This window comes from Marmota monax, unplaced genomic scaffold, assembly GCF_021218885.2.
Source record: "Marmota monax isolate L192 unplaced genomic scaffold, Marmota_monax_Labrador192_F-V1.1 WCK01_AAM20220418_F8-fsc00323, whole genome shotgun sequence".
NCBI lineage: Eukaryota > Metazoa > Chordata > Mammalia > Rodentia > Sciuridae > Marmota > Marmota monax.
In genome coordinates, this window is record NW_026693838.1 from 453,549 (window position 1) to 464,131 (window position 10,583).

Sequence of the window (10,583 nt, forward strand, 5' to 3'; positions counted from 1 at the left end):
TAGGGTTAGAGTTGGGGTTAGGGTTATAGCTAGATTTAGAGCTTGGATTAGCGCTTGTTTTTGTTGTAGAGTTAGCGCTATGGTTAAGGCATTGGCTAATGTTACAACTAGGGTTACATTTAGGGTTAGGGGTAGGGGTAGGGCTAGTGTTAGGGTTAGGTTTAAGGTTAGGATGATATTTAGAGCTAGGGTTAGTGTTAAGATATGAGACAGGGTCAAGGGTAGGGTAAGGACTCGAATTAGCTAGGGTTACTGTTAGAATTTTGTTTAAGGTTAGGATAGGGTCTAGAGCTAGGGTGAGCATTAGGATATGAGTCTGCTTCATTGTTAGATTTAAGGTTAGAGATAGCAGTTGAATTTAGGGCTGGGTTAGGTCTAGATATAGTTTTAGAGTTGTTTAAGTTAAGGTTTACGGATAGGGCTGAAGCCAGATTTAAAGTTAGGTAGTCAGTGTAGTTAGGTAAATCGGGTCTAATACCGAGTGAAATCTAAAATGGAGGCCATGCTGGCAATGATTCCGGGAAACGCAGGACAACTCAAGGAATGTTAATGAAGTCCTAAAAGGCCCTAGGCCAAAGTCCACCTCAAAGAAATGTTAATGAACAGCCCCCAGCAAAAAGGTGCTGACTCAGAAGTCCTTCCTGACCTGATTACTTCTTTGGCCCACCTGTGTCCCACCCCTCGGTCCTTCCCACCTACATTCCATTACTGAAAGAACTATAAAAAGGGAAGACAACATCCCTTCCACGGATTCCACCTCTTGGGTCCCCTTCTTCCTCCGGGAGAAGTCTTTTCTGCTGTCCTTTAATAAACTTCTAATTTCTACTCTGACCTTGCCTCGGCGTGCTTCTTTGGTGTTATTCTTCAACATTGGGGAAGCAAGAACTCGTCACCGGTCAACAGCGGTAACATATTGGAGGTCCCAGACCGAGATTCTACACCGAGGTAAGTGCACACACCCCATGTCTGTTTGAGGTGCATCTTTCTCTCTCTTTCTTTCTGGAGGGTAAGGTGGGCACCCGACGGCTACTTAAACGCAATTAGTGCAGCCGCCACTCTTCAAGACTCGGGTGAGAGGTTTCCCGGCCTAGGCAGCTCTCAATCACCTGTTCAATACAGAGCAGGCATGTTGGGTTCTGCCAAAGCCGCTTCCAACTTTTCTGTCTGGGCCTGGAGAGCAATTGGCGTGAGTACACAGTGTCCCGAATCCCGATCTGCCTCGGATGCGTGGAGGTGGAGGAAGGAGTTTGGAACAACTGCGGAATTCCGGTCTGGGCTACACTCAGAGGATTCCTAAGGTTCCTTTCTCTTGAGCCCCCTCCCGACAGCCCTCAGGGGTATCTAGGGTGATCGGTAGATGAATGGCACTGAGGGAAAGCCCCAATCACATTTGCCTCCGTATGGGCCATGCAACACTCCCAACCCCGCATCCATTCCTCCTGGATGCTCCCCTTCCTTCGCAGGTCAGAAATGTTAGCAATTCAGGTTGTAGGACTGAGAGAAAGGCATGGGATAATTAGCAAAATCTGCCCAGGTTCCCTAAGATGCATAGGTAAATTTCACTAGTCTGTTTTATCGCCCCAATGTTTAAAATGCGTTGTGTTCCCTAAGCTGCTAGAGAGGCATTTTTAGAATCAACTCCTCCCATAATCTGCTACCTTACAACCAGTAGATATCCCTTAACACTTAGTAGGCTCCTTTAGTCTACAGAGCAAAGGCAACAAAAGAGCACAGGATTCTCTTTTGCAATGGGTTTTTAGTGGCCGGGAGGATAAGCAATAATGCCCTTAAGTCTGAATCCTCCCAGGGTCTCTGGCACAGGGCAAACTGAGACCCTAGCACTTTGCTAAAGGGGACCAGAAACCCCTTGGCAAAGCAAGGTGAGAGACGGGTTTTCTGGACCTTTTAGGAAGCTCAAGCTTAGGGAGACGTCCCTAATGAGAACAGTTTTCTCTGGCGCGGCGTGGGCGCCTGAGTCCTGTTCTTCTCACTCAGACGGGAGCTTCTTTCTCTCCAATATGCCAGGTGCACCACTAGCCTGCGTATTGAAAAATTGGGATAAATTTGAACCTCAGAACCTCAGACGCTCAAGAAAAAGCACCTCATTTTCTTGGCCTGGCCTCAATACAGACTCTCTGATGGAGAAACCTGGCCACCAGAGGGAAATATCAATTTTAATACAATTTAACAGTTTGATAAAATTTACAAAAAAGGAAATGGTGTGAGGTGCTGTATGTTCAGATTTTTCTTTGCTCTAAGGGAAAATCCTAAATTATGCCAACAGTGTAAAGTAGACTTAGCTATGATATCTGCCATGAAGAGAAAAAATCTTGGACTCACTGAGGAAAAAGAATCAAGAGAAAAATTTGGGCCGATCAAAGTACATTCCCCCCTTCCCCCTTCAAGACCTAAGGCAGATAAAAACTGACTCTCCTGGAAAGTTAGGAGATAAGCCAGATTGCCTGGGATTGGATCTATCCAAAGGAGCTAATCCTGTAAGTAAAAGGGAAACTGAGGATTCCCAGCAGCTGCCAGAGCCATTTTCGCTTTGGGGAATTTCCTCATTCTTCCCTGCACTGTAAGGATTGCTCCATCTCTGTCCACTTAAGTCAGTCACACTGAGACCCTTGATTTTACACCTATAGCTGCCCCTATGTGAAAACATCTGGTCCACTCATGAGGAAATCTATGGTGCCACTGATAAGAGTCATAATTAAATGGAAGTTCAAAACCTGGAGAGATTTTTTTCTTATCTGGTCTCTCTATTTTAAAGGTTATTATAGATTGTTTCTTGGGGATGATTTTGGCTAAATGTGTGTCTAAAAGATGATTTTTTTATTGTAACATCTGGTATCTAAATGAGTTTGAAGCATTGCATAATCTTGCAGTTAAAAGTTGGGGTTAGGTAATTGTTTAGTTTGATTTCAGATAATTCATGCCAGAGAACTTAAATACTTAGGATAGAAAATTAAAAGAATTCTACTTCCAAGTTGGCAAGTAACTCCCAATCATTTAGTTTTATTTTGAACTGGGTAGCCTGAGAAGATTTCACTAGGTATACCAGTGCATTAACTTGGGCAAGGATAGTAAATTATGATATGGTATCTGTTCCCCTCAGTGTGTAAGATTTAGGAAAAATGTTGAATTGGAACGTTGGTCTGGCTTATTGAAATAACATTGAATAGCAACAGTCTTAAATTTTTAAAGCTTAATTTTGGATATACATGGTAGTGTGTGGTTCTCTTTTAAGATTTTTTCAGGTGATTTAATGTAACTTAATACTACTTTAGGAACTTCAGAACAAAGGAAGTGACTTAATGATCCTAAAGAAATTTCTTCTGATGGTAGAGATCCTATTTTCAGTTTTGTGTGAGCAAGTTTTTCTAGTGTAGGAAAATGTAAAGGTATGAAATTTTGTAAATTGTATCTTAAACTTGTATCATAATTTTCAACATCCAAACCTGAAAATTGTGACTTATGGTTAAAATGCCTTAGACATGAGGTTTCTGCTCAGAATTCCAGTTTTCCCAGTTCCTTCCAGACCTCAGCCAGGACTTAAGTTGATATGCAAATAGAAGAAGCCTGGGGCTCAACAGAGGGCAGATTTCAGGCCCAAGGAAAAAAAAAAGAGTTAAAGTATCTTTTTACCTGAACTCAAACTAGACCCCAACCAAAAAGTAAATTATATGGTATTTACTAATTACTGGCCAGTCATCTTTTTTTAGGACTCTTGCTTTTTCTTAGATTCTGTATTTTTTTGAGCTCATGATTTTAATCCCACAGATGGGTTAATGTTTTTCTGATAAGTTCTAATTTTGATCAACTGAAGTTTTTTTAAACATTGCAATGAGATTTCACCTGAGAAAGCTACAAGGCCTTTACTATTGTGTTGTGTTACACTTGTGTTACGTGTTGTATGTCGGTATGTCTGTGTGTATGTCCATATATCATGCAGGGATATGACAATTGACAGATGAGGAGCGCTCATGAAAAATTTTTTAAAAAATGGATCCAAATATCTTTGATTCACGTGATTCAAATGGTTCAATTTAAATTTGGCAAATAGATAAAAAAGAGGTCTTAAATTAAGTTTTTCTAGGTGTTCAAAAAGGCCCTAATAAAATGTTAAATCTGCTTAAATTCAAAAAATTTACACGTATTGTTTCAAAATGTGAACAGAAGGAGGTTAACAGATAAAAGAGAGAAACTAGAAGGTTCTAGATATGGATTTAATAGAGGGAAAATGTGTTTCTGGATAAGAGTCTATATGATTAAGTAATTAAGAGAAGTAAATGATATAAAAAGGTCTGTGTAAGTTGCTTATAAGTGTAAGTTTTTGAACAAGTAATCTTAAAGAAATTAAACAGCTGGTCAAACAAGTGCTGTTGTTTCAGAGAATGGTGCCATATTTCTTTAAAAAGCTAAACTTGGTTAATATAAAAACATCAATGTAATTGTGGTGTTAATGTGTCCATATCTTCCAGGTATACAAGTCTGTAAGGTAGAAGTCTTAAAAGAGCATTATATCAAGCTGGTGTTCTAAAGTTGTATGGTAATTTTAGGCTTAAAAAGAAAAAAACATGTTGGAGATTTATTTATATCATTTGTGTTCTATAACTGGACTTGTTATCAATAAGATATGTAAAGTTCTATGTTACTTTTTACACTGAGATACAATTTAAATGTATTTTTAAGTTAATGAGAGCCTAATCTGTGTGAAGGTTTTATTGCAAAACACAAAAGTACATTACTACTTTTCTACAAAAGGTTAAAAGCTTTCAGCTTTTCTTTAATTCATGTTTTAGGTGTGATATTATATTGTGTTAGCTAATATCCATGTAAACTTGAGCAACAATTTATGTAGGCTTTGTAAAATGATGTTTAAAAAGCAAAGATCAGTTTCAGAACTACAGTACTTAAGATTTATGAAGAACCCCGCCTTACTTGAGATAAGGCTCTGTCCCATCTCACTACATGTGAAAGTGACTATGAAAGAAGTAGGCCAGATTTCAGTACAGTTAAAGTTGTGTCCAAAAGTAGTTTTTTGCCAAGATTAACAGGGAATTATGATGTATAACCCTGCCAGAATTCAGGGTAGCTATTATATAAGCTAAATGTTTTTACTCTTGATAATTTTATTTTGTAGTTTGCTTATAGATGGTTTAAGGATTGCCTGTTAATGTTTTAAGGAGGTACTGCTTTAAGAACACACAACCTGAGTCAACATAAGGAGTTATCACCTACAGGATAGAGAGACATTAAAGCCCAGTGCTCTTAATATAAGGCTGTTAACTTATTTGCTGGATGTTTAAGATTAAGTTTTAAAATTAAAGTTAAATTTAAAGGGCCAAGAAAACCAATATTTGGCTCTTGCCCTCTAAGTCAGTCTGAATCAGGGAATAGGGGACTTCTCCGAAGAGCTTTGCAACTCTAGGCCACATAACCTCCCGATCAGGGAGATTAATGAGACCAGTGGAGGACAGAAAGCCAATCAGTGCATTTGCTGTGAAGAGGAGGGTCATCAGAAAAGGGAGACATCCCTGATGCTTCCAAGGGAAGCCACATGGTCAAGCAAGGCCTGGACCCATCCTAGCGCAATGGCACTAGCAGAACTGAGAAGCTGCTGTGAATTTCCCGAAGACTCCCAGGGAAGCTCAGCTGACTGTTAACAATAGATAAAAACAAAAGTCAGTTTGACTTGCTTCATCTTAAACACTTAGCAAAGACAGTCAAAGCCAAAGCACAGCTGTTCCTGGACATTTTAAATAATAATAATAATAGTTAAATGTAACTTCCAAAAATAAGTAAACTGGAGGCTACAAAAGAGATTCTCAGACAGAAATGCCTGATAACTATCAAAAGGAACTGCCAGAGTAGTTTTTAGTTTAAGGCCTTTATTTCTAACCTACACAGGTAGGCTTAGTGTTTGCAAGTATGGTTATCCAGCCCTAAGTAACTTAATTAAAGATTTCTCTATTAGACACAGAGGTCATACTAGTAAAAGGATTTTGCAAGATCAGATGACATTAAATTATTAAACTATATCTTAAGGGAAAGGACATCTGTAACCCTAAAAATTAAATGTTGTGTTTACATCCCTGACATTTCTCGCAATGTGACAAATATCCTTAAAGATTTACATGCTCAGATAGAAGCCATGTCCTCAGCAACTTTGTCATGGAAACAATATCTTATCTCCTAGTTCTTGGTACTTCCTGGTGGAAAACATTGTTAATCTTTGTCTTTGCCATCATACTCATTGGTATATTGCTGTGCTATGGCATTTTGCTGCATCAATATGGTTCCAGTACTAATGAATTCTTGTTTCTCTTATAGACCATCCATCACTCAAATGGCCCTCCAGCCTATTACTTCTCAATCAGACTTCTATCATGGACCACTCGATAGACCCGATTTTTAAAGGGGGACTCCAAACTGCTTGCCCCACACCGTCCCTTTTCAGCCTGAAGAAGCCAGAGAGATTCTCTTCGCCCCCCTTCCTTACAGCAGTAAGGAGTTCCCAACTTAGAGGGGGGAATGAAGCCAGATTTAAAGTTAGGTAGTCAGTGTAGTTAGGTAAATCGGGTCTAATACCGAGTGAAATCTAAAATGGAGGCCATGCTGGCAATGATTCCGGGAAACGCAGGACAACTCAAGGAATGTTAATGAAGTCCTAAAAGGCCCTAGGCCAAAGTCCACCTCAAAGAAATGTTAATGAACAGCCCCCAGCAAAAAGGTGCTGACTCAGAAGTCCTTCCTGACCTGATTACTTCTTTGGCCCACCTGTGTCCCACCCCTCGGTCCTTCCCACCTACATTCCATTACTGAAAGAACTATAAAAAGGGAAGACAACATCCCTTCCACGGATTCCACCTCTTGGGTCCCCTTCTTCCTCCGGGAGAAGTCTTTTCTGCTGTCCTTTAATAAACTTCTAATTTCTACTCTGACCTTGCCTCGGCGTGCTTCTTTGGTGTTATTCTTCAACATTGGGGAAGCAAGAACTCGTCACCGGTCAACAGCGGTAACAGGGCCATTGCTCAGTTTTGTTTTACTGCTAGTGTTAGGGTTAGGGCTAGTTTTATGATTAACATTAGAGTTGGGGCTAGTTTTAGTGCTGGACTTAGGCTTATGTTTATTTTTAGTTTTAGAGTTAGGGTTAGACATAGGGATAGGGCAAGGCCTAAGGATAGGTCAAGCATTAGTGCTAGGTTTAGGGCTAGGTTTTGGGTTATGGTAAGCAATAGGGTTAGAACTAGGGATAGGGCTTGTGTGAAAGCTAGAGTTAGTCTTAGTGCTAGGGTTAGGGATTGGTTTAATTATAAGGTTACCTGTAGTGTCAGTATTAGTGTTTGCTCTATGCTTAGGTTCAGGTTTAGACCTAGGGTTATTGTTTGTGTCAGAATAAGGGTCAGGATTAGTGTTATGATATGGGATAAGATTTGAGCTAGAATGAGGGCTAGAATCAGGACTATGAAAAAAGTTCAGATAGTGGTTAGCCTAATAATTAGGAATAGTTCTATGGTTACTATTAGTGTTAGAGTTGTTCTTAGGGTAAGGCATAGGGTTAGAGCTAGGGTTACGGTTAAAGCTAGATTTAGAGAGTGAATTATGGCAAGTTTTTGTTGTAGGGTTAAGGCTATGGTTAGGGTAATGACTAATGTAAAAACTAGTGTTACCGTTAGGGTTAGTTTTAGGGTGAGGTTTGAGGATAGGTCTAGAGTTAGGGTTAGGTTTAAGGTTAGAGTGATATTTAGAGCTAGGGTCAGTGTTAGGACATGAATGAGGGTCAGAGTTAGGGTGAGGACTCGAATTAGGGGCAGGGTTACTAGTAGGTTTCAGTTTAAAGTTAGGATGGGTTCTAGAACTAGGGTGAGCATTAGGATATGAGTCTGTGTCAGGATTACTTTTATGGTTAGTTTATGAGTCGAATTTAGGGCTAGGTCTAGATGTAGTGTTAGGGTGGTTTAAGTTAAGATTTAGGGTTCGGGCTATTGCTTGGTTTTGTTTCACTGGTAGGCTTAAGGTTAGTGCTAATTTTATTATTATCATTAGGTTTAGGGCTAGTGTTAGTGTTAGGGTTAAGCTTAGGGTTAGGGTTAGATTTAGATTTAGGGTTAGATCAGGTTTAGTGTTAGGACTGAGGATAGTGCAAGGGTTAGGGCTAGGGTTAGATTATGGTGTGTAATAGGGTTAGAAATAGGGCTAGGGCTAGTGTGAGTTAGAGTTAGTCTTAGGGCTTGGGTTATGAAAATGGATAAATTAGGGCTAGGATTAGGGTTTTGGTTAGTGTTCAGCTTAAATTTAGAGTAGGGTTTGTGTTATTAATAAGTTTAGAGTAAGGAATAATGTTATAGCCAGGTATAGAGGTAGGGTGATATATACTAGGATTAGTGCTAGGATGAGGGCTAGTGTTTTTTTGTTTTTTTTTTTTTGTTTGTTTTGTTTTGTTTTGTTTTGTTTTAGGGTTAGGGCTAGGATTTGGGGTATGGCTAATTTCAGGTCTAGAATTAAGTTTAAATATAAATTTATTTTTAGGATTATGGCTACATTTAGTATAAGTGTTAGGTTTAGGGGTAGGTTCAGGTTTGTGGCTAGGGGTATTATTATGGACAAGGTCTGGGTTAAGGTTTGGGATAGGTTAAGGTCTAATGATAGGGATTGAATTAGCATTAGGGTTAGGGTAAGAGTAATGATAGGGTTAGTATTAGGGTCCAAGTTAGGTTTAGGGTTAAGGATAGAAATAGGACTAGAGATAGCATTAAGTTTAGACATTGGGTTAGCATTAGGGTTAGGGTTATATTTACAGTAATGGATAGGGTTAGACTAGGGTTAGGGGTAGGGATATGGTTATGATTAGGGCTAGGGTTATATTAGACTTTGGTTAGGTTTAAAGCTCAGGATAGGGCTCAGATTATACCTGGGTTTCTGGTTAATTTAGTGCTAGGGTTAGAGTTATGGCTAATGTAAGTACTAGAGTTATATTTAGGTCTAATTTTAGGGTTAAGTTTAGGGCTAGATTGAGTGTTAGGTTTAGGTTTATGGTCAGGGTGATGTTTAGAGCTAAGGTTAATGTTAGTGTCAGAGTCAGGGTCAGAGTTGGTTTAAGGGTTTTGCTTAAAACTCGAATTAAGTCTAGAGTTAGGGGTAGGTGTATGGTTAGGGTTTTGTTTAGTTTAAGGATTAGTGTTAGAGCTATGGCTCAGTTTTATATTAGGCTAGGGCTAGGTTTATGTCTAGTTTTAGGACTAGTGTTAGGCTTAGGGCTAGTGTTTGGGTTAGGCTTGGGCTTCATGTTAGGGTTAGATGTAGGGATAGGTGTTGATCTAGGGTAAGTGCTAGGCCTAAAGATAGGGCAAGGGTTAGGACAATGGTTAGGGCTAAGGTTAGGTTTATGGTAATGAATAGGGTTAGAACTAGTGATAGGGCTGTTGTGAGAGTTAGATTTGCCTTATGGTTAGGTTTAGGGTTATGGTTAGGGATAGGGCTAAATTAGGGCTAGGGTTAGTGTTAAGGTTAGGCCTAGGTTTAGGATTAGATTTAGGGTTATATTTAGTTTAAAAAAATGGGTTATAGCAATATTGAGGTCTTGGCAAGTGTTAGTATTAGGGTTAACTCCAGGGTTACAGTTAGGGTTATGATTAAGGCTACCGTTTAGGGCTAAGATGAGGGCTAGTGTTTGTATTAGGTTTAAGGTTAGTATTAGGTCTGGGTTAATGTCAGGTCTAGGGATACAGTTAGGTATACATTTAGTATTAGGTTTATGATTTTGTCCAGTATAATGGTAAGGATTAGGCCAAGTGTCAGTTTTAGATCTAGGGTTATTATTAGAGTCTGAATCAAGGTTAGGGTTTAGGTTATGGTAGGGTTTAAGTTTAGGCAACAAATTAGCATTAGATTTAGTGTCAGGGTAATGACAGGGTTAGGTTTAGGGTTTAGTTGTGATTTAGTGTAATAGATAGGGTTAAGTTTAGGCCTAGTGTTAGCATAAGGGTTAGGGTTATCATTAGGGTAATGGATAGAGTTAGACCTAAGTTTGGGGCTAAGGTTATGTATAGAATTAGGTATATTGTTTGAGTTAGTGTTCCTTTTCAGTTAATAGTTAAAACTAGGATAAGGACTCTGTTAAAGGCGAGGTTTGGGGCTAGGTTTAGGCCAGGGTTAAGACTATGGCAAATGTACAAAGTAAGGTTATGATTAGTGCTAGTTCTATGGTTAGGGTTAAGGTTAGGTCTTGTGTTAGGAATAGATTTATGGTTAACATGATTTTAGAGCTAGTTTTAGTCTTAGGATCAGAGTCAGGGTTAGAGTTAGTTTTCAGGTTAGGGTTAGGACTAGCATTATAGATAGGGTTAGGGATTGGGTTAGGGCTAGGTGTAAGGCTAGGGTTTGGTTTAGGTTAAGGGTTAAGATTATGGCTATGACTCAGTTTTGTTTTAGGGCTAGGGCTAGGGTTAGGGCTAAGTTTAGGTCTAGGTTTAGGGTGATGGTAAGGGAAATGATTAGAACTACCCTATAAATCTAAGGCAAGAGTTATAATTAGTCATAGGGCTAGGGTTATGTTTAGTGTTAGGGATAGGGCTAAG

General features: G+C 39.3%; 1 long non-coding RNA gene across 1 annotated transcript; it reads left to right on the top strand.

Annotated features, from left to right (window-relative positions):
* Positions 1-428: 428 nt before the first annotated feature.
* LOC131424865 (uncharacterized) lies at positions 429-6,941 on the top strand. The gene is made up of 2 exons (XR_009228451.1): positions 429-945; positions 6,337-6,941. It is a non-coding gene; the product is annotated as an uncharacterized LOC131424865 (long non-coding RNA).
* The last annotated feature ends 3,642 nt before the right edge of the window (positions 6,942-10,583 follow it).